The sequence below is a fragment of the Corvus kubaryi genome, unplaced genomic scaffold (genome assembly GCF_017639235.1).
Source record: "Corvus kubaryi isolate FWS band 111438036 unplaced genomic scaffold, C.kubaryi_AGA036_p1.0 37354, whole genome shotgun sequence".
Classification (NCBI taxonomy): Eukaryota; Metazoa; Chordata; class Aves; order Passeriformes; family Corvidae; genus Corvus; species Corvus kubaryi.
The window spans coordinates 4,805,469-4,831,363 of NW_024581116.1; the positions used below are offsets into that span (position 1 = coordinate 4,805,469).

At 43.1% G+C, this 25,895-nt stretch overlaps 1 protein-coding gene and 1 non-coding gene across 4 annotated transcripts in view; both read right to left on the minus strand.

The window, feature by feature from the left end:
- EVA1A (eva-1 homolog A, regulator of programmed cell death) overlaps window positions 1-25,895 on the minus strand; it is a 206,293-nt gene that overhangs the window by 74,031 nt on the left and 106,367 nt on the right. The gene's annotated exons all lie outside the window — the stretch shown is intronic.
- On the minus strand, window positions 6,705-6,776 carry TRNAC-GCA. The gene has a single exon. It is a non-coding gene; the product is annotated as a tRNA-Cys (tRNA).

The following is a 25,895-nucleotide window of genomic DNA, read 5'->3' on the forward strand; positions in this document are numbered from 1 at the left end:
TTATTCTGACTTAGTGCCTCCCACTGGTTTGTTTTCAAACTAGTACAAACAGACACCTAAGAAAGAAAGAACAGAAGTGCACCGAATGCCTTTGAGGATGCAACCAACTGAAATACAAATTTGGGTGCTTCCCTGTACCTTTTATTAGGTTTGTGCCATAATATGGAGAGATCTCCGAGCTGATGCCCTACCAAGCTTCGCTAAGTCATGCTGCAGGACTGCACTTGGTAGGGAAATGCATCATCTTAGTCCAAATGCAGTGAAGTTATGCCAGGGACATCACCTGTTAAACTGATGGACCCTATCCAGAGGCACATCAGCTTGGATGTTCCGTGGGTGTCAGTCTTACTCCATGTGGAGCCAGCCCAAACACGTCCATACTGTACTGTATTCTGTATTCTCTAGGAATATAAATTGGGGATATAGTTGAGTTTCATGGCACTTCTCAGAGCTTTCCTGGCTGGGATGACTGCTGAGGTGTCTCTGGCACTATCTGCCCAAACACTCCCAATTCCAGGTTGCAGCAACTCACAGGGAGGTAGAGCAACTGGGCAGTCAAAGGGACAGCCTTTGAAGTGATTAGATATTTCTGAAGAAAATAAGGCAAATTTATCCCTGTGATGCCTACTTTGTACTCCATGGAATAGTAGGGACAGCGTTTCTGTTATCTCTGTTCTGCATGTAGCTGTTTAATGGGAAGTACTGAAAACACACATGAATGGACATTAAATTACAGAATTTCCCTCCAGGCTTTCTAAGCCATCATGAGCGTGAACAGGAGACAAGTACATCTGAACATAAATTCTAAGCTGATATGTGTCATTTTACCCATATAGAAAGTGGAGTGAAGGGAGAAAACCAGGAACAAAAGACAATGAGAAAAGAAAAGAAAGGGGGGGAAAAGCCCTATAAGTAAGCTTTAGCATCTGGGAAAAACCAAGCAGAATACCTGGTGCCCTGTGTTGCAATCTGAGGTCTGCTGTGAATGGATGCATAAGTCTGTGGCATGGAAATGAGTCAGAACTGCTGTCCCAGGGAACACACTCCACTGGAGCAGTCTAACTCCTCTCAGGGGGGTATGTTGGACTTACAGACCTGATTCTTGCCAGATGTCTGGCCATGGACAGCTGATCACCAGCAGATTATTTTAAGATAGACTTCCACTGAGACACATCACTTCCACCCCAAGAGCACCTAATTCTTAAAATTCAAAGGCTTGAGTGCTTGAAATCAGCAAAGGAATATCCTTAAATTACAGTTTCATGCCGCAAAGCCTCTGCTCTTGAAATATGGAGGCAGCTCAAAGAAATAAAGGGGTATCCAGGCCCTCATTCCATTGCTCTTGAATGAGTATGGTATGGATTTCTAGCCCTGGATTTAGGCCTGGAAGCACATCTGGAGGGCATCTACTCCTTGCATATGTTAGACTTGTGCTACATTAAAGAAATCATGACTTCAACAAATATCATAAATGATTAATAAAATTCCTGGCCTGAAACAAAATATTGTTGTTTATTATGTTACATTGAGACTGACTCCTGCAGAGATGATGACACCAAAGCCATAAAGCATCCAGGCAGAGCCTTGAACTGCCATAGCAGTGTTCCTGTGAAGGCAACTGATTGAAACTCCACCATCTTGAGCTAAGGCATCAAATCTTCCCGATCCACATGGTCAGTCTGCATTTGGCACAAGAGCTAAAAAATGACACCTATCAAGGAGGAGTCACCTCACTGCAATATTCATGATTATCTGCAGGAGAGGATGAATTGCAGCACAAGAAAAGGAGGAGTCTTGAGCAACAGAGAGCAAGAGAAAAGAACAAACACAGCCCTTCTCAGCAAGCTCACCTGGCACAGGAGTTGGAGATAAAATACTACCAGCTTCCAGTGCCAGTGATATGACCAGGAAGAAACCTTCTCCTTCCTGGCATGGTATTTGTTAACTTGAAGAGCTCGAAAAACCTTTAAAATTGGAGGTGGAGCCACCTCTGGTTACAGGAACAGCCCTGTCTCCAGCAGCAGCACTGCTGCTAGGGAGCATTACATAAACAAGTTCATGTCAGGTCACAATCAGAAGACAGGCAGAGGCAGAAACACTCCAGCAGGCATTAGTTTTCCTCAGCACAGCCAAAAGCAGGCGAATTTTAAAGAACAGTAAAATACCACTGTATCTGTAGACATCATTTAGTAATAGCAGGATGAATTTTCAGTCACTTTGTACCACTGATACCAACACCATCTTTGCTGAACTAAGTTGATGAAAGTGACATAAATTTCCAATGAACAATTATTTAAATCAAGGCACAAAAGTCACTGGGAAACCTGAAAAATTCTCCATGTTCTTGATTCCAAAGATCTGTTCCCAAAGCCAAATTCATCCAGTGAATACTTATCCATGAGTGTGTCCCGTGTGCTATAGAAGAAAACGCGGGATCAAGGATCCTGTTCTTGAAAATTAAAAACATAGTAACACACAGAGGAATGATTAAACCCTTCATCTCTCTTGCATTGCACTGCTGATGCTTTCTCATTTTTTATAGAGGTTATAGAGCAGAGAGAAACTGAGAATCCCGTGAAAGTGCAGACTGTGGCTCAAGAGGCTCAGCAAGGAGAGTATTTTCTCCCCACGGGGCAGGAACAGGGGTTCCCAAACCAGGATGAATCCTGAGTCCTGGACTGGAAATGATCAGAGACCTGGAAGTGCAAAGGAAAACTGTACTGTGGTTGCAAAAAGGATTTCACAAAGAGGAAACTTTGGGAATTGCTGATCTTACAGGGTTTAGTTAGATGCTTATAGTCAAGTCATGTGAAGTTTTAATTGTTTTCAATATCTCAAAGTTGCATTTCTACCCTTAGGAATGTGATGAATTTGAGCAAGGGGCTTATCATGTAAGCAAGCTGTCAGAGATAAAAAAAAATTAAATTAAAAAACAGGACAAATAAAACCTTTCTGATCTCCCTGAAGCCTATAAATTTTGCCCCAACTTATTATCAGATAGCAAACCCCTCTCAGTAACTCCAGTGTGCATCAAAACTGGCCATTGCAAAGAAGCACAATCATGTTCTGTGAGAAATACAAAAAATGTCTCTATTTATAACACAGCTCTTCTTGGGTTTTAGCCATTAATCATTGGCCCATCTACCCAGAACTCAGGTTTGCCAACATGTTCCAGACTCTGAGCTAAGATTCCTGAATCAAATATTCCCCCTTCCTAATCTGCGCCACTGTAACATTTCAACCTGAAATCCCCTGTGCCTCAGAGAGGGAATCTTTCTTTCCAACAGGCAGTAGCACAGCTGACAGGGAATGCTGATGCTAAGCTCCCATTCACTGCTATTTTTGAGTAATGTCTGTCATGTCAGGCTGGAGAGACAGATATAACAATGGGACAGATATGGGCACAGAGATATTTGATACAAGAAGCTCATCTGTCTGAGAACAGATTTGCACAGCAAATCTCTCCTCCATTGTCTATTCCAGTTTCCTGAAGAAGTCTGGAATTTTGTGCCTGCGTCTTTGTTGTCTGCACTCAGAATATCTCCAAGACGTAGTCAAGGACCAGAAGAAGACAATGGTTAGCAACTATGACTCTCTGGATCAATGGGAACAGAAAAAAGGATCTCATCAAAATGGTGGAACAAATTCCTTTAGGAACAGCAGGCTGCTTCAAATCCCATCACTAAAGCTATGTGGTTCAATTCTTTTGCATCTGCTATGAGAAATAAAAGTGCAGCTACTTCTGTAAAAAAAAAAAAGAGTTTCTATAAGTATATTACCAGCCAAAGGAGGGTCAAGGAAAATCTCCATCCTTTACTGAAAGCAGAGGAAAACATAAAGAACGAGTAAAAAGCAGAGGTACTTGCAAGGAGGTTGCAGTGAGCTGGGGATGAATCTCTTCTCCCAGGTAACAAGTGATAGGACAAGAGGAGATGGCTTCAAGTTGCACCAGTGGAGTTTAGATTAGATACTAGGAAAACTGTCTTCACCAAAAGGGTTATCAAGCACTGGAAGAGGCCGCCCAGGGCAGTGCTGGAGTCTCCATCCCTGGAGATACTTAAATGATGTGTAGATGTGGCTTTGAGGGATATATTTTAGTGGTGAGCTTGGCAGTGCTGGGTTAATGGTTGGACTTAATGATCTGAAAGGTCTTTTCCAACCTTAATGATGCTGTGATTCTGAAATATGTAAGAGGATACACATTTCACAAAAGCCAAACTGCCTTAAAACCCTAAGAAAATAGTGTGCTGCACTTCAAACACTCTTCCCCAGAGGAGAGGTTATAAAAACAATAGTTGAAATATGTATGATCATTTTGTGTAATGCACTACCGGAAGATGTTCCAATGCTCATCTGATAGGTGCAGGAAAAGAATGGAAAATAACATAGCTGGGTTCAGACCAGGTCAAGTGATCTTCCCAAAGATTCCTCCTGTCTCTTTTCTCAAGATTCTGTATGCAAACAGCTACTCAGAAGGGAGTATGATACAATAATACAAACCAACAGACACATTTAGAATAATATTAAATATTAAAAGCCCTTAGTGAAATCCAGTGGCTTCTTGTTATATATGCCCCCAACCCACTGCAACACAATGCTTTCCTGAAACTTCGGGAAGATTTTAGGAGGAGGTAAATAAGTGATGCTCTCCATACACCACACACATTAAAAAGGGGTAGTTAGAGCTATCATCATGGGCTTGTCAGATGCACATCAATCATGGGCAAAATCGCAGAACATCTGTGACAGGGTTCAACAAATAAATAATTAATATACATCAACAACGTGTAATGGAACAGGAGTCTTATTAATTAATCCAGTCTCGCCTTTTGATGAGCCTACAAACAAGATTGATAAAAGTAAGAGTGTTGAGGTAATGGGCTTTTGAAGAGCACCAAATTTGAATTACTGAGTAATATGCTTGGCTGGTTTAAAATAAACATAGTACAGTGTAGATTAATTGGAGACCAGCTGATACCTTTCCAAATTAAATAGTAAATGGCAAATGTTCACTCAGCAAGTGAATTTTCAGCCCCTTATAGATGCTGGCTTACCAGTTGCTATTTAATACTTTTATTGTTGACATGGAAGAAAAGGTTAAACTATTATTAAGTAAGTTTGTGGAATTTTGGGAGGCACATGGAATATGGAGGACAATAAAGCAAAACAATCCAGAGAGGAATTCAGTAAACTGCACACAAGCCAACAGCATGAATTTCAGTAAAGTCCTGAATGTAAGATTAAACTGTGGAGAACTTGCTTCTCAGGCATGAGAAAGGAGGCCAGAAGCAAACTGGAAAAAGCCTAGAAAGTGATAGAATCTAAGTGGTTTAACACAGACATCTTCAGCAGCATAATGCATGTACTAGAGATGTAAACTCAAGTAGAAGAAGCAAAGAAATTATATAACAAGCCAACCTGGCATTGGCTGCTGGTATTCAGAGCCTATTTTAGAAGCTGCAGGAACTAAAAAGGAACTAAAAATAATTGAGGGAAAAGACACAAGAATGAATAAAGAATTGGGAAACCTCATTCTGGAGAAAGACATGGGAAGAATTACCTCTTTAATTTTACAAAGTAAAGGCTGAGAGGTTTCTTAATCACAGACTGTAAGTATTTAAAGAGAGAAGTGGAATTAGCTAATAAAGTTTCTTCAACCTTAAAAGATCTCATAGTGGCCAATAGGTAGAAGTTAAATCTAGACATTCAGAAGAGAAATAAATCTAGTTTCTTTGACAATTTTGCATGTGTTGTGGGATGCTTACAGTCACTGGGAATCTTCAAACCAACTTTTTTAAAGTTTCACTCCAGTTCAAACAGCAATTAATTTAGGGAGGCCTTATGGCCTCTTGGCCTCAGTAACTTATCATTTAAGTGACAGGACTTCAAATGCTTCTGTGGGAGGCTATTTTACAACCTAATAAATGTCATCTTTGGGAAAAGTTTCATGGCATTCTGCATTTGTCTTTAATACACTACTAATGGACCACACTGAGTAACTGAATCCCTTATTTTCTGTTCTCATCAAAGCACAATTAAAATAATGATCTTTCAGCAGATAATAACACTTTTTCTAATACTTGTAAAGAATAATCAGAGAATGAATCAAGCAATTAATTCTTAGTTCTCAGTCATTCCTCCCACTCAAGAGCCAAACCAATGTTCAATTAAGCACAGGAATATGTGAGCAATTTTCCTTCAGCCAAGCACTGGAGAAGAAGAGGGAAATTTGGCATTTGTGACCGTCAGACTGCCACAGTTTGCAGTATCTGTACCCAAACCAGAAGAGTATGCAGAGAAAATGCAGATTCTTCCAGGGGCTGAAATAAATGTGCTCCTGTGGTTCAAACTCAGTCCTTCTCTCCATCTTCACTTGCTTTTTGGCTGTGGTTTTTCCCTTTGGTCGTGCTTTAATTTGCTTCATAATCTCAATCTTGCTACTCAGTGTCTAAGCACAAAATCATAAAGCATAGAATGGTTTGGGTTGAAAGAGACCTTAAAGATCCTCTCATTCCAATCCCCTGCCATGGGCAGGGGCACCTTCCACCAGACCCGGTTGCTCCGAGTCCCATGGCCTTGAACATTTCCAGGGATGGGGCATCCACAGCTGCTGTGGCCAGCCCGTGCCAGGGTGGGCCAGGGGCTCACCACCCTCGCAGTAAAGAATTGTTTTTCTGATACCTGGCCTAAAAAAGCAGCACCTGAGGGGGCACCTGGAGTTGAACCAGGGACCTGTTGATCTGCAGTCAAATGCTCTACCACTGAGCTACACCCCCTGCCTGGACAACTGTGCTGAGTAAAGAAACTCATTAGGACATTCCCTGCCCCAGGGAGTTCACAACATGGAATATGAACCAGCCTTGCAGAACTGGTCCACCACAGACAACCTCACTGTATTTTTTCCTGAGCCTTGCAGAAGACACACACGGGGGTGTAGGACTCCTGGGGCAGCACAGCAGTGTCTTATGAAGGAATAACAACTGAACCTTACAGATAGTGCTGGACAGTGCCATCCAATGCATTGCAAAATGATGAAAAAAGTGCTCTGCATTCCCTTTAACTCCCTCCCTGCACCTCTTTCCAGATATGGAACAGGGTTACCTGTCCAGCTCCTTTGCCCAGATGTGCACAGCGGGGCCAGCTGCATTGTCCATCCCTTTTCCCAGCCAGCACCATGCCCTTCTCCCCTCACCAGGGCAGGTGAACACTCACAATCCAAGTCAAAAGATAACTGTGACCCAGTGCCTCCAGGGACTGAATCTCCATCTCAAAGCAATGATGATATTCCCCAAATGACAGTCCTGACGTTCAGCTTTCATTGAGTAAATCCCAGGCCTCTGGAAACAGGCTGGACAACAGTAAATTTAGTAAGGAAACAGAAATCCTACGGCTCCCTGTTGCTTCCCCAGCCCTCTGTCTGAAATACTTAGTAGTATCAAGATGCTTGCTAGGATCACAATACATGTTCAAATACCAGGACAAGGAAACAGCATGTCCATGGGGTCAGCCAGGAGGCGCTGGGATGGAGAATCCAGTGTGGGCAAAGTCAGACAAACATTAGATAAATAAGTGGGAGAAGCTGAATCCTAATGGAAACTAAGAGAATGTGTTTGCTCTAAATGGTGAACCACATGGACTGAGATTTCCAAGCAAAGCATCTACAGACAGGTGCATTCACTGGGACTCTGGGTAAGGTCCCCAGACTGAACTTTTTGGCATAATCATTTGCTGTGATTTTGATTTATCCGAAGTTTGCCAGATCAAAATTTGTTAGTACTAGTGCTTTGGAAAGCATGATCTCTCCCACGATGAGCACCATCCCAAAATGAGCTGTCATAGCCAATCCTCCTTCCAAACCATTAATAAGGATCTTAAACAAAAACAGTCTAACATTGTTCCCTTCTGTTCCCTGAGGTATCTCCCACCAAGTGCTGGCATTTATTCATCATTATGTGTTTCTGGAGCCTCCAGCCTGTTTTCAGTCTGCTTTATAGTCTTCATCTCCAGTCAATCTAAATTAATTTTTCAGCTCAGTCTTCGTGAAACAATATATTAATTGCCTCAGTACATGAATAGGCATCCTATTTACACAGATTAAATGACCATATTCTTTTCATCTACTTGGCCTGCAGTTGGATCAAACAAAGTGATTAAGTTTCGTCTGGATTTCCTTCCTACAAATCTATGTGTGTGTCATCCATGTTCATTTTCAATGGTGAAGTCAACATATGTAGAGGGACTGCATACTTCCTACATGCCACTAAAGGAATCAAATTAATAAATAACGTGTGCTCTAAGTCACACAGAAAACTCAGTACACTCTTCTTCACCAGGGATGAGGTTTGTTTTAACTGCTTACAGATTTGCTTTGTTTAGTCCTTTCCCCAGTATTCCATGACGACAAAATTCACCCCTTCCTTTTTCCACCATTTCCATCCATTTTGGCAATTCTCCTGAGGGTTAGCTAATATACATATGGCTGCATGTGAATGCATGGCACAGCAAATTCTTCTTCCTTCCTTATTTAGACTCCTTCACTAGACATGGAAGCCAAATCTATTGGATAGTTACTAACTCTTTTAATGATTGCTGTTCATTTGTAAAGATCAATACAATATATTTGCCTCTGTCCTCTGGTTCTCATTTGATTCTTCTGGTTTTCAGAGACAACTATGTGAGCCAGCTCCTTGACTAATTGCAAGACAAACATAGCAGGCAGATCTGGTTTCCCAAGTTTCATTTCTAAGATTTTCTTGTTTCCCATGTCCCTAAAATTCATCTCACAGAGGTTGTATTCTGCCCCATTCCTGATGTATTCAGTTAATGTTAGTGTCAGGAGATAGCACAGAGATTCAGTAAATCCAGCAGTACTGACTTCAAGTTCTCATTCTGTGGGGCCTCCTAATGCTGTTAGTTTGAGGGCTAAAATGGGATGAAAGGAGACAAGGCGAGGTAAATATGTCACTTCCACTCACGGCGCTCTATGGATGTTTCCCAACTCGGTGAAAGTCAGCTAACCCACAGGAAGGGCAGTAAGGTATATTGGCATGAGAAAAAGTTAGTGCCTACAGACACCCTTTGCACAGATCAGAACTCTTTTTCCACCATGCATATGGGGTCACCCCAGTACAAGAATAGGATTCTGGATCAACATCATGTCTGAATTGTCAACTTTTTGTAATTTAAAGCAGGGGGGTAACACGGTCATGAAGAAAGAACTCTTTATTTCTTTGCGTCATTCCACTAAACATAAATATGAATTTCCATTAGCAGTCATGAAATAGCTGTTTCAACAGAGTTCTGGAAGTTTGGAAACACACACACCCCAAAAAACAACCAAACATCTGAGCAGGAAAATGATGTAAATTGGAGAAAATGAAGTGTCCTGTTCATGGGCCCTACCCTTTCAAAACACAAACATTTCCAAAAATTAATGAAGAGAGAAGGTTGTTCCAGCTGCTGTGTGACTCAGACTGGCATAAGTAACTGGCCAGGGCAGTTCTGGGACAGCAAAGTGGGGAGAAGAAAGAGGCCCAATCCTGCCATGGTTCAGAAGATGTGAAACTCTGAAATAAACACCAGACTGTTGAACATCCCTCACTCCCTACTATGTCCCACCAGCTCCACATATCTGCTGCACACATAGGCCAGTGAAGCACAAGCAGCAGCCTATATCAAATACACCAGTCACAACTGTATCTGTGATACTTCTGTCTGAAAACCTCATCACTCACTCTGGTTCTGAAAAGAGATGTGAACAGAGCTGAAGATATGGTGAAGATCTTCAAAATGGCCAGTTTTTTAGGGAGCTTCAGGCTTGGGCTGTGGGTCCTAAGGAAGGATCTCAGAGAGACACAGTTGTGGAGTTCAGCAACGATTGTTTGATGAGTTGAGAAAAGCAAGACAAAAAAGATCAAAATGGACTGAATAAGTCTCTTGGTATCAGCATCTGTGACTCTCTTGCTATCAGCATTGTGACACTGCATTACTTTCTTCTGTTGTCTTGCCTAAGACCTATTGAATTGAGGAACAGCACATCTCAGACAATTTGTTGAAATCACTTCAAGTCTCTGAGTGATGTTAATGATCAGTGACCGAGGGTGGAGTGCAGTGAGGTGAATGGCAGATGAATGGCAGATGACAGCATCCACCTTAATGGAGAGCTTGTATCTGAGCACTTCCATGGACTCTCAATACACCTCATCACATCCTACTCTTTACCTTACTTACCTTCATCACTCCTCTGCAAAGTACCCTCATATTTCATTTTTTAAATGCAGGGGTGAAGAAAGGAGGGAATAATTGACCTGTCTAAGGTCACCCAGATCTGTCCAAGCCTCCAGGACTGGTTCAGACAGAGATCTCACTCACACTTTCGGAGCTGCAGACAAATCTTATGGGTGCTTGGTCCTTAAGGATGCACTCGGAGCTCTGCTGCTCTGCCCCCCATGACACCAGACACTGCAAAACCTGTCATGAGCTGGCAGAACTGTTAGGGCATAAGTACCAGTGTCAGATTTTGTGAAGGTGCTTCAGGTTTGGTTCATGTGCTGTAGGAGCTGCCAAATTTAAAGAGACTCAAGAAGATTTTTGCAGAAGTATTCACAGAGACAGCCTGTCTCCACACGTCTATCAATAATGCTCAAGTGTCAACACTTCCAGGCTTGGATCTGAAGATGCCTTCACTTGCTATAGGTTTGCTAATGGCCATTATCTGGTTCATAAATGGGGAAAGTCAGGAACACAACAATAAAACAATTCTTCTCCAGTAACTCAGATCAGAGCTGGAATATTAAAAAAAAAAAAAAAAAAATTGAAATCCTGGCTCAAGTATCCTGTGTTATCTACAAAGTGATTGAACTGCTGCTCTCAGAGTTCTCTTTCATTCCTTTTCCATCACTCCCACTTCTCTCCCATTGCCAACCATGTCTCTAATTGCCATTTCCCTTCCTGTAGTCTTTTCCACCGTTCTTATCCCAGCAATGATCCCTTCCTCCCAGTTCTGCTGCTTTGCTGCAGGTCTTTCCAAATGCCATTGCATCAGGCCATCTCTGTGGGACCAGAGCCACTTCTCTGGAGGGGAACATGCAGCTGTTGGTGTCTGGAAAGCAGCCAGAGGACCCCACACTCCCCCCAGCTATGCTGCAGCATAAGAGTCAGCAAAGAGCAGTAAGAAGCCTTGGCTGCCTGTTCAATACCTGGAAGCATCCCCTAGTCGCTGGAAAAGGGATCTGAAGGAGGAAGATTGCTCCCCCTGGCCTCAACCAAATGATATTTCATCCAGCGTGAAGGAGATGCTGACAGAAGTGTCTGTGTGTCATCACAGATGAGAGATTTTTGGTGGGTAGAGATGTGCCTCCACCAGTCACATCCACTCCAGCAAGAGGCAGGACACTATCAGAGGCTCCTGCTCGCCCACAGCCAGAGGTGAATGCACAGCATTCCAGGCTGCTTGTAATATGGGCTGTCAGGGTGGGCAGAGGGAGGGCACAGGCAGGACAGCCAGCTCCCCTTGTTATGTGTAAGGAATCAGGGTTAGAATTGGCTTTCATTAGGGCATTGCTGCTTTGATTTGAGCACACTGGGGTTTGAAAGTGTACAGTTTTCATGTTAACTTATTTTGGAACTCAGGAGGAAGGGTTGGACTTGCTATTTGGGAGCATCTCACTGATCTGCTCCTTGGGTCTATTAATCCATTGTGTCCTTCTCCAGTGCATCTCTCCCAGGATATACTTCATTAGTTCAACCCAACTACACACAGTTTGCTCTCAGAACACTCAAAGGCCAAATAAAGGGACTAGTATGGCATGCAGCCATGGGAAAGGGGTTTGAGCAGAGCACAGGTACTCTCCAGGCCTGCCTTCCCAAGCAGCGTGTCTCCAAGTGATGGAATGCAATGCTATCAAATATCGTGACAGAAAGCACAAATATATAAAACATGAGGGTGCCTCTTAAAAATAAATGTTGCTCCATGATCTTTTTCCCAGGAGAAGGACGTTTCCAGAGTGCTGGCTCTCTGCGTGTGGTATCACATATTGCACGGTCTGTTCCCTATAAGCTCTCAACATATGCTACGAATCTGCCTCTGCACTACAAGTATTCTAAATCAGATGCTTATGCCTCCTTCTGATCTTTTGCAGTCACACGTACGTACATTGAATTTTGCCACAGGCTATCCATCATTCCTCCCTTTCCAGCATCTGAAACGCATGACCCGCAATTTGGTTTTATGTGTGTTTTACTGCAGTTTCCATATAATCACACAGGAAACTTTAATTCTCACCTTATGAGCCCAAGGCTGCAGTTCTAATCCTTGTCTCTCAGAAGTGTCATGACTGTATGTCTGGTCACCAACACTCCGTATTTCCCACAAATGAAGGAAAAATCTGATTCAATTGCAATCAAAGACTTACCTCTCACAATCAGTTGTTTACATGCATCACTTTTCACCCTCTACCCCAAAGTAATATTTAAAGCCCTTAGGCATTGCCACCCTCTGCCTCTGAGTCTCCTCATTTCGGCTGTGGACTAAGCACTGTGTTGCTGCATGAGATGGACATTTTCCATCACCACAGGACAGACAGCTCTGCTAAGGCATCCATCACCCTCTAATGACCCAGATTTCCTGCAGGCATCAAGGGAAAGCTGCCTCATCCACTGTAGACCTGTCATGTCTCAAGACTGTGACTTGCCCTCTCATTCCTCCCTCTCCTCCCTTTCTACTCATTCACCAGGAATTCACCATGCCCATCCCCTTCCCCATCCCAGACTGGAAGCGGCAGACACAGCTGGTTGGCATCACCCACCTTCCAACTGCCTCTTTTTAAGGCCAAAGAAGGAAAAGGGGCTGTAGGTCACCCCAGCCCCCGGCTTACCCCAACCCCTTACCAGCTGTACAAACCCTCTTGCCTCAAGGATTGACATAATTTGGCACAGCACTCACCAGAACAGTGCTGTCTGTACACATGCATGTACAACACCTCACCAAGTGATCCTGATCCCAGAAGGGCTCAGGCACCACCCTCTGACATCATGTTGTATGTGCCTCATCCCCTGCAATGACACATCTCCGTTTACAGTCAGAGGGGGGATTCTAGCACTAATTTGTCCTTGTTGGTTGAGTGAAAGAAGATGGAGGATTTTTTAGCTCTCTGGAAAGGGGCTAACTGGGAAGGGGTGACAGGGAAATGGTCTGGCAAGATACCTGCCCTGTGCATGAAGCAGATGGCACAGAGGCATCAGAGAAGCCCTGTAAACAACCAGTTAAGCTTTAGTCACAAGCCCTTTCATCTGCTTCAAATATAGGCTCTACCACCTTCCAGCTGGGGCTGGAAAACATCAGGTCTGCTCTGCCTGCAGGGCTTTGTGAGTTTGTATGTTCTGAACTCCTGCCAGGAGTAACTCTGGTGCTGGAGGGATCAATGCTGGGCTCTGTGCAACACATCCATAATGCAGTGACTTATGCATGGAGGAGGGACGCTGGGGAAATTCCCTCCCGCTATAAACTTTTCTTGGCTCTTTGCATTAGTTGTCAGCCCTTGGGAATATATTTTCCCCTATTCCCACTTTTCTGTGGTCTGCATTATCATTTGCTAAATATTAGCGTGTGCTATTTATCATGAGGTCCACAACCCTTGTCCACTCCAGGGAGTTTGCAACTAAGTCACAGCAATAAATTTTCTGATATTCTATGGGCTTTACAGCACTAAGAGGAACACAGATGAAATCATTATCTCAGAGCCTTCAACCCCTAATCTCACAGTGAAACACTCATCACCAAAGGCAGGGAGGATGCACACGAACACAGGTTGTTTATACTCACAGCAGATTCAGACTCAGGCTCCAAGTCTGCTTACTAGTAATGATGATTACTTCAGCTCCTCTGGTTTTATAACATGTTTGAAATGCTCAGGGAAACCACATTCTCTGCAACTTTCTTTCAACAGCATGTTTGGTTCATAAGAGCTGCTGGGTTAGCAAAGGAAAGGGTGTGTTTGTGGACTGGGGATCTGTTGTAATAATACCATGGTGGCCAAAATGAGCACCATGGTCTACAATTACTGCTATCCCCCTATGTTTATTGCAGAACAGAGTCACCCAAGACCTGACTCAAAACCTGTTGATTCCACTGAAAGTATTTTGCAGCAGGTCTTAGGAACTGCTTGGACAAGACACCAACTCTTACTGACTTGCTCTGCCCACTGTGTTCAGCAATAGCTGTCATCTAAGAAGGGATTCGAACCTTGACTAGAAAGGTTTCTTCAATATCTCCATATTTTGGATCCCAAAACCCTTTCAGAGTCATTCTTGGTTAATGACTAGAAATGTTCCAGCTTCTCTTGGCTATAGGATCTGATCCCAAGACCCTTCAAAGCAAACCAGAGTTCAGACTGAACTGGGAATATTTCATGAAGATTTGGAGGGGTAATTAAAGAAATAAATTAAATGCTACTAGAATGTGCATGTCCAAAGGAAACACTGGTCTGAGGAGTCTGTATTTTTCCAAGTTATCAAATTAGCCCAGGTTGGTTTCCACTGCCAATCTAAATAATGATGGATGTGGTCCAATCTCTTTTCCTTCCAAGTAGGCTGAGAAATCATGGACAAGGTCATTAGTATGAGAGAAGAGACATCCTCCTGCTCTGAATGTCCCAGACAGAGGTACATGGAACAGCTGCTCCTCTCTCAGACTTGAGCAGCCAAGTGGCTGTGTCCTGTGCACGGAGGGAACAACTGGCATTAGCTGGTTTTGCTTTGCCAACCTTATGGCAACAAAAACAAGAGAAAGAACTGGACAAAAATATTTGAGAACAGCCTAAGAACAAAAAATAGGGCAATTTCCCCTGCAGTGCCAGGGCACAGCCCTCTCCTCTGTTCCTCTCTTGCTCTCTCACTGTGATGGGAGGCAAGTTCAGGGTTCACTGGCCATTCCCTGGCCAATGCCAGACTCACTCTCCAACACACAAGGGCCAGACAGTTTCAATACATCCCCTGTATTTTTTGCAGCCCCATAGCCCTTTCTGGCAGTGAAGCTGTGTTGATCTGGAGCAGGGGTGTTTTTTAGCATGTCAGGATCATGAATGCCATAGCCTTTTATCCCAGAAAGACTGAAGAATAAACAAAGAGGGACTGCAAGAATAATGATCAATAAAACTCTTTGATCTGAACTTCCAATCCAGGATATATCTGTATTAATAAACTAAAGGGCTCAAGCACTGGCTTGGAATTGTACACAGGTTGTAACTAATAAAATTTCCAGAGATGTTTTGGTCTGTTCTCCACCCTGGCATGGCCCAGGAGACAGCACAGCCAGGGACTTAGCAGCTTGTTTGAGTATAGAGAGTTCCTCTATTCAGATGTGAGCTATGCCTTGCCACTTTACCTTAGGGCCAGGGAACATTTTTATTGTAGAGTGTAGCCCATGGGGACTCTCTCCAAAACACAGTTACATCTCCAAACTGGCTGCCCAGAATAAGGGATGCCTGGCAGGTCACATCTGCCTCCTTGATGTGTTCAGACTCATCCCCTGCTCCTTCTGCTGCCTGGGAGACAGCAAGTGCACAGAAGATGCTGGGAGCTTCAAGGCGGGGGGACTCACCCTGGCATAGGAATTTCCTACCAGTAGGCACTGAACCAACACCAGCAACTCCCAGGACACCTCCATGGGGCAGGGATAGTGGAGTGGCCAAGCATGGCATGCTGCAAGACTGGCTGATGGTGCTAATGGGTTTGGGGCCAGCTGGAAAAGGCTCTAATTAGGCTGTGTTGGCTTTTGCCAAGATCAGGGCTGGGTAGTTCCTGTAGAGCCTCACAAACCACACAGTCTAGTTGGAAGCTGCATGCACTAAACACTGCTTAGAATGGAGAGCTTCCCTGTGTTACTGGAGGTGTTCACTTCACTGGAGGGGCCTAGTCCCTTCATCAGGTGACACAGGTTGTCCAAGCAAGCAACTCCTTGCAGGCGTGGCTGCAGCATGTCCTTCAAACCAGGCAGAACCTCCCCTGCAGAGCTGGGCACACAGCCTGGCTGGGCAGTCAGAAAGCAGGAGGGATGTGGAGGTGCTCGTGGATCTGCTGGTGTCACCCCAGCTACTTCCATGTGGTCAAACACCACACAGAGCTGGTGAAACTGGATCTGCAGGAGCATTCTCCCTGATACAGTGCATAAACACCACCAGGAGCTTTGACAATGGGACAAGTTATCATTCTTGTGTTGGTTCAAGGCATTTCTGGTTGAGAATTGCTATGTTTTCAGTGTTACAAGCTCTAGCCCTAACAGCAGACTCCTGCTTCTGAGTTGGGTAACTTCCACTAAAACAAAGGATTGGGAAAGGTTTTCTTTTTTCACTAAGTGGGAAAAGGAAATGTACTCCAGAAGGACATGGATTCCTTTGATGTCTCAAAATAGAGAAGAGGTTCTTTGCTTTTCTGTGCCATAAGAAGGACATCATTGCCGTGTCCATTTTTGGGATCCGTTGTTTTCAAAGACGGGTAAAAACAAGAAATAAATAGCAACACGCCTCTCTCCTGCAGTCTTGCTGTCCTCCACAGGGACAGCTGCCAGAGCAAGGAAACTATATTAAGACCACTGCATCCCTCAGACAAAGATAAACCCTTCCCAAGGTTTCATCTTTGCACAGTGACAAGAATCTGGGAAGTCAACATGTAACTGTCCACATAGGCATTCTGTGTGCAAGATCCCATTATTGTCAGCACTGGTCCAAGAATAATTCAGCTGGTCAAATACCCATGATCCAGTTAAATATGACTGTTGAGTGCTTTTGAAAGGCCCTAGGCTGAAACATCAAAGACAGATTGTGCAAATATTAGGCAGGATCTATAAATAAACCAAATTGTCTAAAATATCACTTTATGTGTATATATGGGCAACTGAGCCCTACATATCTAGTCAGTACAAAAACGAATTTCCTTGGCTACAGCAAGAGTTGTGGAACCTCTGGGCAACTATATTCAGAATCAGAATCAAAACCTGAGTCCCATCCTGCAAAACTGGGTTCAAACCCACCAAAGGCTAAGAACTCTTCAGAAGATCTGTTATTTACACAAAGCAGATATTATTTAACTATATACTAATTTTCTACTTTTCTGGTAATAATATCTGAAACAGTCAAAGACTAATAAGTTGGGAAAAAAAAGAAATTATTTGAAGCATTTTAGTCAAATTGTAATCAATAGTGTGCTTGAAGTTAATTTAGACATCATGAGGTTTGAAGACTTAGGAAAGTAATGACAAATAGTTATTGAAAATAGAAAATTTTCTAGAAAACATATTCAAGATAAGAACTATCTGGCCTAACTTCAGGTGTCAACACTGCAGATATTCACATGGTGTCCAGTCACCACGGGCTCCTTTAAAAATGAAAGAGAGAAACAAGCACTTGTAAGGGGTACCTGAGATACCTATTGAAAATGAGATAAACTGCAACCTAGAAATGCCTTTTTCTTTTCATATACTGACTACAAAGGGAGGCCAACATATCTAGTCCATATGTAGCTGATTATACCGTAGACAGCTACGTCTGGTCAGCATTAGAGCATGTTTAATAACATACCTGTTTGCAAATGCATTCCTATTCAGATCAATATGTCTGTGCACTCAGTACTCCAGCCTTCCACTTATACTCCGGGTTGCTAGTCCGAACCTTTAGTCTTGAACTTCAAAGTGGGTTGGACCCAGCTACACTGAGACTTACAACTCACTCAGTAAGGTCCCTCAGGAAAACACAACTCTCCAAGCCAGGATGAGACCCCTGAGACACAGAGATACAGAATTCCCTTCAGGAAGTCTGCAGAGGAGCACTTGCAGAGAAACAGAGGGATCATTACAAGTCCCTCTACATAGGAAAATATTTTTGCCATAACCAAAATGTCAATGCTGATGGTTAAATACATTTCCTTGAATAAAATCTGCCCAAGACTTCAGGAAACACATTTACGAAGAGCGGTCGTGCCAGAAAGTAAAGCAGTTTGTATGACCTTGGGTTCAAGAGCCCCAGGTATGTAAGGAGCTGGTGAACCTTTTCTCAGTCTAGGACAGCTAAATCGTTTTTTGTACCAGTCTGACTTGAGAGCCCAAAAGCCTGGCTCAGCCATGAGTGTGTCGGCATCCTGGGTGTGGGGCACAGTTTCTTGGCCAGCTGCAAAGGGAAGGTAAGTCAGTCAGCCAGCCAGATCCATAAAGCAGCAGCTCACACTGTTCTTAGAGGCCTGCCTCCCCATCTGGAAATTAAATGCAAACATATGCATATGCCTAAGTGTTGCTTAAGAGAAAATCACTACCCTGACAACGCTGAATGTGAACAGGAAGGAAAGAAAAACAGAAAGTACAAACCAGTATCTGTGCCTTCCCCATTTAATTTTCTGTACCCTCATATTTAATTAAGCACAACTTAAAGGACAAAGAATTATGAGGTGAGGAAGGAAAGAAAATCCATTTGTTTGTTAGTACAAGCTAAGAAATATCTGACAGAAAATTTACATTACACATGTTCTAACTCAAATTTACTAGGTGGCTCGATCCTCCCAAAAGAGAGCCACAACATGGCACCGACATCCTATACTTCATTCTTCACTGATACCCAAGACATCTGCAGAAGGTTTTGATCTCTAATAGCACAGAGGAGAAAATTTGCCTTTCCTCCCTGTAGGAATCATGTACAGCTTTCACGCAGCAGACCCTTTGATCAATATGCAGCATGTTAAAAAATGTGTGTTAGTATATAACCCTGAGTTATATCCCTAATGATTTGATTTTTTTTCACTGGAAAAAAAAGTAGACAGGAAGAGAATTTAATATTAGTTATTTTTCATAGTAATAAGAATTAAAACAATAAGAAACAACAAAAAAAATGTAAGATAAATGTGAGACAGTCACTGAATTCATGACTGAGTGAATTATCCTGACAGCAATGGACATGTCAGACAGGAGCTTAACACCTGATTGTTCCGAAGCTTCATGTCAATAAAGTTCAACAGCAACTGTAGGCACTGAAAGCAGAAACTCCTCACATCTGTGTGATCATGTCTGCACTCGATGCATAAACCCAAACCCCATGGGCGGTGGGGAGGCTGCTGCTCTCTCCTGCCAGATGCTGAGCAAACAGCCCCAGGGCATGGGGTCTAACCACACCAGGCAGGAGGAAGCCCAGTGTCTGCCCAAAGAGCTGATGATTGATCAGGGTTAAGCAGAAAACCTCTCGCCATTAGGCCAGTGCCCCTCCCCTGGGCCGTGCTGACTACCGTGCCTGGGGAAGAGATGTAGTAGGGGGTTGCCCTTTTGTAAGCTGTTATTTTCTTTCTAATTCTTCATGGACCATTTTAAAATAGGCATTTCTTGTCCATTCCAAGAGGTATTTTTTTCTTCTAAAGAAAATACTTTCAGAGCTTCATCAAAGTTTGAAGGGAGTATATATGATCCAGGGACTAAATAGTGCAATCCCCTTTTACAGGTTGGTCCTTGATGCATACTCCCTGAGTGCCTGCAAGCTATGAGCATCCAGGCTGGGGCAACTTTTGACCCAAAACAGGTTTGCTGGACTCCAGATGGAGCTGCAGTTTTCTGCCTCTCCCTGAGGCTTTGGCTTGAACCAAAATGGAGTGACACCCATTCAACAAAGAGACCTCCAAGACTCTGCCCTCCCTCCGTTGCTCCTTCCCCTCAAGGCACCGACACCAAGGTCCATCTGCTGGGATTAACCAGCCTCCAGAGTCTTTACATGCAGCTGTGAGATGGCTTTCAAAGATAAGAGGTGGCCCGGGGTGGGCTCATGGGTTAGGAATTTAGTTAAATATCTTTGAAAGGGATCTAGTAGGATTTGCTTCGTTGTTTATATTATGGAGTATCAGTCATCCTTAAGACCCCAGGCCTGTGTGTCAGTAAAGCTGGAAACACAACCAGCCAGCAAAGGATCCTGATGCTGTTCCCCATGATCCTGTTTTCCCCATACAGAAATGCTTCCCTACTCTGACATTCAGAAATTCCTACATTCTTTGGCTCAGTTCACCTAAATGAGGGATAATAAGTGAAATACTGAGCAGCTGAATACTTGGAACTGAAACTCCAGAGAGTCAGCTTTTCTTCCTTGGGTAATGATGCTGCTCCTGCCTGATGCTGAAACAAACTCATGGCTAATATATGGCAAAGAGATTTTAAGTCTCTGCTGGCCCCCAGAGGGAAAATAATCATAAGCCTGCTCAGTGTTTGTTAAAAGGTACAGGTAATTGAGGAGAAGAGCAACAAAAAGACAATTGAGTGGCTGGGCAGGTTGATTTATGAGGAAAGATTAAAGGAGCTGAACATGAATGGCTTAGCTAAACAGTGACTAAAACAGGACATGAAAAGTAGCCACGGTCAACAGTATTTGAAGTGTCTGTCTGAAGGGGCATTAACTGTTTGGGTGTGGATATTTTGAATAAATGGAGGTCTTGAAAAGGAGGTCGGAAATACAAGTGCCAGATGAATGTTAAAGAAAGTTTCCTGAAGAACAAGACTTCCACGGCAATCTCCTCCCCACTGTAAGGTGGGGTGCACCCCAGAAGTTCATCTGTGCTGAGCAGACATTACCTAAGGAGCTTCTGGGAGGTGTCTACTCTTAAATGCCTCCCTGGCATCCCCATCTCTAAGCACCAGCGCAGAGACGACCAGACACTGTAAAAGCCCACTCCAAAACTTCCATACAAACAGAAGATAAAATATCCATGCCTCAGGCCTCAGAGATCAAGCAGAAATGAAAGAAAATCTCCAAAGTGAGGGGGAAGAGTGATCCTCTGGGATTCTCCCATACTACTGAAGGATGAAATAGGGCAGGGTTTGTTCACAGGTAGTGAGAAGACTCATAAATATCAGCATCTACACCCTACCATTACCTGGCCTCTCCCAAACAAGAACTTGAACTGGAATAAGGGAAATGCTCTTTAGTGATACTAAAGAGACCCGGGTTGGTCATCATTCAGCTGTTATAAAGCACATAACTCACATAAGGCACAGCAGCCTCCTCCCTGCCTAGTCCACACAGGACTAGTGGCTTGACCATGGAGAGCCAGACCTCAGGTTCAAAACAGCAATAAATTAGAAATTAACTTGCCATATCTTACTGCTTTCTTTTCATTTCATATAATCAAAGATTGCACAGGAAATACTGCATGGTGAGAATTCCACCTGGAGAGCAACGCATGTATCTACTCATCTAACAAAGCCAGCACAGAATATACATTGATAAGAGAGTTGATAGTTCTTTGGTTCAGCTGGCATGACACAAACCCCTGTGCAAATGCTGTAAATTGTAAATTGCAATTTTTTTCTTCTCTCTGTCCTGGTCGTCTAATTCTCTTTTCATGGTGTGGCAGGGCATATCACCCCTCTCCCCACCACAGGTGGCTGGTGCAGATCAGAGAGATAACCCAGGTGGGCAAGGCCCAGTGGGTATCATGTCCTGGTGCCAAGAGGTCTGCCAGCTTAACAGATGTGGGAAAAGATAAAAAATGTATGTGATCAAAAGGCCTGTTTTTACACTGTAAAAGTATCACAGTTTATCACAGAGACAGAAGTCTCTTACAAACTCCTTGGGAAGGTGCAAGACAATTTCTTCCCGAAGCTTGGGTGCAACTTCGTGGTTACTTTTCTGGAAATTGAGGGAAAGGATTTCGATGTGTGCCCCTTCAACAATTTGGTGCTAAGAAACATCGGATCCTAAGTTGTATTATTTCTTCACTAGCAGTAAAATTAATAGGTACCTTTAACCCCACGTGTAGTACTAGCTGTCTCTTTTTGTCTTACTCCTGTGTAGTAATAGTCTGTTTTAAGTCTTATGTCTGTTAGTTTTGTGTCTATTAAATAAATAATTCATTCTATAATAGTCTGAATCCACCATTGTTAAAGAGCTTATGAATGAGAGTGGGTCTTGGGGTGCTGGCCACCTCAATAAAGCGACTGCCTGCTGCCAGAGGCCTGGGCAAAAGGCAGGGACTTATTTAAACCCACATGATCCATTCATAACAATGGTCAGGAACATATTTTCCAAATTTTCATTTTCCAAATCCCAGAGTATTTCCTGTTTGTTTCACATTAATGTGGAGAGAGAGCAGCTAGAAACCAGCAGGGCAGTGGTAGGTGCACAGCAGAGAAATGTGCACGCGCTGGCAGAAAGGCACCAACTGTGAATCCTTCTATAAAGGGTGCAAGGAAATATCATTGTCTTGATATGTTTTTAAAAAGGAAAGGCAAATATATATAAATGCAAATATATCTTAATCGGTCATGGTGTCAAACGCTCCCTTTAAATTTAATCTAACGGGTGTTTCACTGAGCTGTCAGCAATCTTCAGTAGCCTCCAGGCACTAATGAGTGAGCATCAAGGTGTCAATGCTTCTGGCATTAACCTCAATTAGGAGGAGTTAAGGTGAGCACTGAATCAAGGGTCAGCCATTCATTGCTGAGACATTCCTCTGGCTGCAGCCTGCAGTCTCCTGCTTGAAAAGGGCTGGCAGACTGGCTGCCAACCTCCTCACCGGTAGAGAACTCTCATACCTGCCAACATTACTGTTAATTACTATATTTGAAATCTGCGCAGGTCTCAACAGGAATGGAGACACAATAGTAACCCCATTTATGAGGCTATTCAATGAAGTTCCCAGGTAAAAAAATAACCTGTGGTATTAAAATTATAAATAGCTAACACTTACTCATGGTCAGAATTTTTATAACATCATTAAGGGCATCGATATGGCAAAGAATAGGAAGTCTGTACTGCAGGGTTAAGCTTGCAGAAAAAAAAATCACCACATAGACAACCCATGTAACTTTAATTCTGCTCCACTTCTCTCTCTCCAGAGCTCCTCAAAGATTTCCTTTAGACATATGACATCCAGATGTCACCTTGCTCAATCATTCTCAGGTAGATCTGCTTTTCTGGGGTGAAATCATGGATGGTTCACAAGTGATTTTGAGGCTGTACCCCTCCTATTCAAACATGGAGGTCTCAGAACCACCAGACAAAACCCCCCAGATCCACCCCAGGCCTGAAATCCTTTCTCTAGATGGAAGATTGCTGTTCAGCCTCAAGGACATGTGCATATTTATGCCAGAGGAAATCATTCAGTGAGACAATCTGTTTAGTAACCTTGAAGTTGTGTCAGCCACCATAAAATATTGGTTATATTACAGTTTACTATTATAGTTATTACAGTAGAAACTCCAGGTCCATTATAAAACATTTCCTAAATTTCTAAAATTATAAAATATATGAATAATACCAGAATGAAAAACAAAAGTCCCACCTGCCTCCTTCCCATCACCACTCCACTACGACAGACTGACCACCCTTCCCTGCAGTCTTCTCCTGTGACTTTTAGGCCATAGTCCTTACCAACTAAAACAAAACAAAACAAAATAAAACAAAACAATACAAAACATAGAGATAAAAGGAATAAAGGTCTCAGGTGCACACACCTTATGAACAGTGCAGGTCAGGGGCTGCAGAGCACTTTAGTTATCTCTTTATGGGACATTTTCCATAGCAGAAGGTCTATATGTCTCCCAGAGCTGAGGGACCACAGCAGCAGACTTGCAAACCCTTCCTAATTGTAAGGTAGCACTTGTCTTACAGATCATTCTGCTTAGGATCATCATAAAAAGTGTCCTTTGAACTCCCTCTGTGCTTCCTTCAGCCCGTCTTCCTTCCTCCCCATCCCCAAGGCAATGATTTTTATCTCCAAGCCTCAGTTTCTTCTCTGCAGGAATCAAAGGGTTTTCAAGCCTTTCCCTTGAGGTGACAGCATTACCTGTTCCTCCTCCACCTGAGATGTAGAGCTCTGCTTCCTCAGAATATTTATTTGCCCTAATCTGTGTCAGACACAGGCTCATTCTGCTCTGGTAATGAAGAGTTGCTGTGTCTGAGCCAGCCAGGCAAGGCGTGTTTGGAGTCTCCTGGGGTGATTCATATCAAGCGACAGCGAGCTGTACAGTAAGCAAACAGGAGCAGCACAATGACAGCTTTCAATTACCTGATTTACCAAGCTTCATCTTAAAACTAATGAGGCTGTTTGTGTCATGTTTCACATCCCAGTGCAATCACCAATGTTAAACATAAACAGCTCTTTGTCCCTGTAGCATGTCCCTTCTTGGTGCAGGATGGCAGAGCTGCTATTGCCTGTTATGAGCAGGTACCTCCAAGCCCATTAGTAAAGCACGTGCCCCACTCACTTCAGCACTGGCCAGCAAAAGAGATGGCATCTTGCCTTTACCCTCAGGTAATCCATGAACTCCAACAGATCCATGCCATGTATCCAAATTATGAGTCTTGCTGACTGAGGGGTTTCCTCTTTGCTTCTCTCTGAGATCCAGGAAACTGCACCCACAAAAATTGTTAAGTCATCATCGAAGGTGATAAAATCACAGCCTCAGAAGTCAGAAAATGTCAGCCTTGACCTATCTGGTCACCCATCACAGTGCAGTCTTTAGTTACACTGCCAGTGCTTTTTTAACAGGTTCTGTGAAATATTACTAATTCTGAATGCGAGGTCTGAGTTTCTGAAAGGACAACAAGCTCCTTGCTTTTCCTTCACCTGGATGGAAATGGGCAGAAGTCTGGAAGCAGGTTCAACAAGTCCATTTGCTTGCAGAAACTGGTGATGTAACAGATATCACATCACCAACGAAAATCTACTCTGCCCCCTCTCCCATACCACCAGCTGCAGTCCTTGACAGTTTAGAACAAATCTGACCTTGAGAACAAAAGTCCAAAATGAGAACAACCAGACAAACAAAGAAGTCAGCAACTATACTGACCCCATCCTAGCTCCTGGAAACATTTAGGGAATTAATAAAGATGAAATGCAGAAAATGGACCTCAATTCCAATGCAAAACCAATTAATAGGAAAATCCCTCTCCAAACCCAAGTGTAGAGATTGATATAACCTTGAGCTGAGGTGCAAGACACCAAGCTGCTATTTGAGAACTTTTTCAGCAATAACACTCATGGCTAGAGGTAATTCCTTAGGAACTTAAACGAACATCCTGTTCCTCTCTTACTTGGATAAATCTATAACAGGGGGAGATCTGTCAAACAGTGGGAGTAGAAACCAATAAATATAAGTAGAAAACACTGGTATTGTCATTATGTGGCAGTGATAATTTTGACCAAAATAAGCATTTGCATAAGAACCTTGTGGTTGAAAGCACCTCACCAGATTATAGAACCGTGGAATCACAGAATAGTTTGGGTAGGAAGGGACCTTAAAGTTCATCTAGTTCCAGCCCTCCCCCACCGTGGGCAGGGACATCTTCTACTAGAGCAGGTTGCTCAAATCCCCATCCAACCTTGCCTTGAACCCTTCCAGGGACGGGTGGATGTAGATGTAGATATCTGCATTGTAGAGGCTCTACATGTAGATAACAATATATCAGCTAAGCACCAGGAGCCCCTTTACAGTCAGTACAGGAGAACTGTCACTTCAAATATGCAGTTCATCTCTTTCAGGCACTTACTTTGGGATGAGAAGATTTGTGCCTCAAAAGCAGCTGCTTCTCCACATTACCTGTAAAAGGAATTTGTCTCAGATGGGAATGTCTACACTATAAATCTCTATGGCTTATATGTCTACACTTGGTCAGATGATTCCCACTTCATGAATTTTTCAATATTTGTAGTCATTACATGAGGACAGGATAGCTTTTTAAAAAATACTCTGTAGCTTGAAGAGAAGCATAGGCTTGATACAAAAATTAATGGATAAACTTCTATTAACTTAGGAAAATAAGAGAAATTATTTGAATAGATGTCCTATCTCTGAACTCAGTGTCCTGACAATGAAAGTAGCCACATGGAATTGTATCATATCATTATTCTGTTCTTTATATATTTGGTAGGTCAAACCT